The sequence below is a fragment of the Lucilia sericata genome, unplaced genomic scaffold, assembly GCF_015586225.1.
Source record: "Lucilia sericata isolate MDLA Ls3-8-SP2 unplaced genomic scaffold, ASM1558622v1 Contig000171F_arrow, whole genome shotgun sequence".
NCBI classification, from domain to species: Eukaryota; Metazoa; Arthropoda; class Insecta; order Diptera; family Calliphoridae; genus Lucilia; species Lucilia sericata.
Genome location: NW_023994200.1, coordinates 545754 through 549219, shown reverse-complemented (window position 1 = coordinate 549219; position 3466 = coordinate 545754). Strand labels below are relative to the sequence as shown.

The following is a 3466-nucleotide window of genomic DNA, read 5'->3' as shown; positions in this document are numbered from 1 at the left end:
TGGGTAATATTCTAATAACGAGCTTTTATCCTCATTGAAATATTGAGAAATCCTCTTTGAACTAAAGTGAAATATTATTTTGTTTTCAACCGATTTAAATGAAACTGAGGATAAATATATAATGTAGACCCAAATTAACCTTTAAACGTAAATATATTTTTATAATTACACAAAATGAACAAAATATTCGATCTCATTTTGCGAGAAAATAATGGGTGATAGAAAAAACAGATATCATATTCGGTTTCAGCAGCTTAAACTACATTAAAATTAGTCGAATTGGTTTCATATGTTTTCACAAACCTTCATTACGTTGGCCTGTGAAATTAATCTGCGTAATATGCTAAATTACGTTTGAACACCAAAGGTGCCGATTTTCGAAATAGATTGCCTTTCTATTCCAAATAACCCAAAAAAAAGAATAAGGAATAGCCATCTAATAATTCTCACATCAGTCAGATGGTAATTCAGTAGATTCCAATGCGATCTATTATATTTTACCAGAAACGTACTATGTATTCTTTAATCTGATTGTAGAGATTATAGTACAGAAGTTCTGCAATCCAAACTCACTATTCACTATAGCCATGTATTCGTTAAGCTGTTTTATTTTATTAATTTATATTATAGTATTTAATTGCTTCACAAGCAATGTAATTAAAAATAAACTTTATGAATATTGCAAAAATGTTTTATAAAATTGTAAATTTAATTTTATAAAATTTTACTCCCTTTTACTGGTTTAAGCTTTACGTTTATTTAATATTTGATCACGAATTTATTTTAATTTATGTTTGTGCTTTAATTTGTTTTAAATTAAAATTTGCACTTGTTACCGGTGTTTTCTCACCTTTAATGAGGACAAGCTTCTTACGCTGTTCTTCTAGCAACAACAATGCACAAATGCATTTTCTTAACGAACTAAACAGCATTACACCTTTGCAAATACATAGTTTATTTCTGCTTAAATGTATGGATCAACCTAAGCAGTTACAACAAAGCTAGAACACTATGAACGGATACAATGAATGCAACTCTTAAGTACTTGTCTTACTGAACTGAAGTACCTACCAGTGTTGCTACTGTAATATTGCTGACTACCAGCCTGCCAATGACATGCATGTTCTTTAAATGTACGTGTATTGTTGTTTGCTTTTTACTTATTTTAGTTTTTTTCATTTTGTCGTTTTCATTTTAATTTAAATTTTTTTTGTTTATTCAAAGAAAAGATGGAGAATCGAGAGCATTTAATTAGCACTTTTGAGTTTTAAAACATGCACAATCACACACATACTACATACATATAAATGTACATGTTAATACATGTAGAGACGACGCGACGTGCTTGCTTTACCTACTATATAGTATGAACTAAGATTTTAAGCTGCAACAAATACGATGTTATTGCTGGCTGCTTAGTTACTCATTGGTACACTCAAAAAAGTTTTACATTAACTGATTGTAGTTTATCCAAAAAGTTTTCTGTAAAGTTAAAAATCAATGAAAATTCATTTATTTTATTGAAAATAATATTTTTTAACCTTTTGGATATGTTGTTTAAACAACAAACTACAGAAAAAAATGTTTTTTTCTTTACAGTTAATATTATTGGTAATTATTTTTGTTTTTAAAAAATTAAAAAAAACATTTCCGGTAAAAGTTTTAAATGCCAAAGAAAATAATACAATAATTTTAAAAAACACAATTTGTTATTTTTTTTATATAAAATACAGATTTATGTATATTTTAAATTGGCGTAATAATAGCGATATAAATGGTAAGTTAGCATTAAGTATGCATTTTATTAAAAATATTTTATAAAAAACGCCTGTTTTAGTTTCATCAAAGTCGTGAGTTCCTTATAATTGCATGTTATTTAAAGGTAAGATTTCTACATACTAATTCTTAATCCAATTAGAATATCTTAAGATTTTATTATACCCTGGACTATTTTACTGAAAAGTGTTAATGTTGGTGTTGATGTTTGCAATGCATCGACGTGGATTGTTTACTACATTCGTCCATCCGTCCGTCCGAGTGTCTATGTCACAAGATATTTTTATAAAATTTGCCAAAAGAGGTTTTCTTTGGTGTAAGGACTAAGATTATAAAAACTGTTTAAAATCGGGCTACCATCTCCATAAAAATGTCGTCCGAAACTGGAAATTAGAATTAACAATTTGACCCTCATAAAATCTGCAAAAATAAATTTATATAACCAGAACCAATCGGCTTCATTTAGTCGATCTAGACCGGTTATGCTTTTTTAAAACTTTGTTAATAGTACATTTTGATAAATATTCTTTATTTTTTAGATCTAGAAATCTTCTATATTCCTTTTTAAAATACAAGGTGAATGTCCAAAAACTTGCTACCAAATATAGAGGCTGGTGCATTGACAGCTATTAAATCGTAAGTATGCATTTGTCACAAATTTTACATAATATACATATTTTATAAAAAAAATTTCTTCTTTTTAGTTTCTTCAGATTCTTGTGCTATTTGTGTGCAATTTCACGTTGTTCAAGTACTAGAACTATCAATGGCCAAAAACTTGCTGTTAAAACGTTTCGGGATATCGGAGTAATAATATCATTTTAATCGATTTTTTTTAAATTGTTATTAGTCATTTGATGTGTTACCATATTGTATGTAAATCTGTTATATTTATCATAATAATCGATTTTCTAAATAGTTAAGATATTTCTTATATCACTATAATTAAATAAATACATATGTGCATAAATCCAAAGAAAAAGCAGTTAGTTTAACTTTACTGGGAGTTTGTTTTTTGTCATTAAAAACAACAGAAAATACAGTAGAAACTACTTTTTTGTAGGTAATTTTTTGTAAGTTAAAATAACTGAAATTTTTTTCATTTTTACTGTTTTTGTAGGTAAAAAATTGTATGTTGAAATTACTGAAAAAAACATTTCTTTCTACATAATTTGTTAGTTATAAAAATAACATTCAAAAATAATTGAAAAATTCTTTTGATTTAAATGAAAAGTTTGTAGTCCGTTTTTTAAATGATATTTCATTTGTTTAAAATGGCTTTTCAGTTGAATTTACGTACAAAATATTTTGAGTGTAATGACACTTCCTTAAAGCTTTTGTAATGCGTACTTGAACTTAAAACCTGCATTACGTATTTCTAAGGTGTTTGTTACTCTTTTTTTTTGTTACATTGCCAATTTACACACATTTGTAAGGCAGTTAGTAACCCTGCAGTTTGAGGAGGTTGTACCGAACTATGGATTAATCATTACAGAATTACTTAACTGTGTTACTATTTATTGTTCTAGAGTAAAGTCAATTGACCAGCAGATGACCATTGATTCTATAATACTTAGATTACTTTTGGTAAAGTAGCTTAAATAACTAATTACTTTCTAGATTACTTAAGAATAGAAAAGCGACAATTGGCTTCTCTCCATTATTAAAAAGAAAATAAACATGTCGAAAG

At 27.1% G+C, this 3466-nt stretch overlaps 1 long non-coding RNA gene across 1 annotated transcript; it reads left to right on the top strand.

Moving 5' to 3' along the window:
• Positions 1-1641: 1641 nt before the first annotated feature.
• Positions 1642-2752, top strand: LOC119601502. The gene is made up of 4 exons (XR_005231238.1): positions 1642-1777; positions 1838-1882; positions 2316-2412; positions 2481-2752. It is a non-coding gene; the product is annotated as an uncharacterized LOC119601502 (long non-coding RNA).
• The last annotated feature ends 714 nt before the right edge of the window (positions 2753-3466 follow it).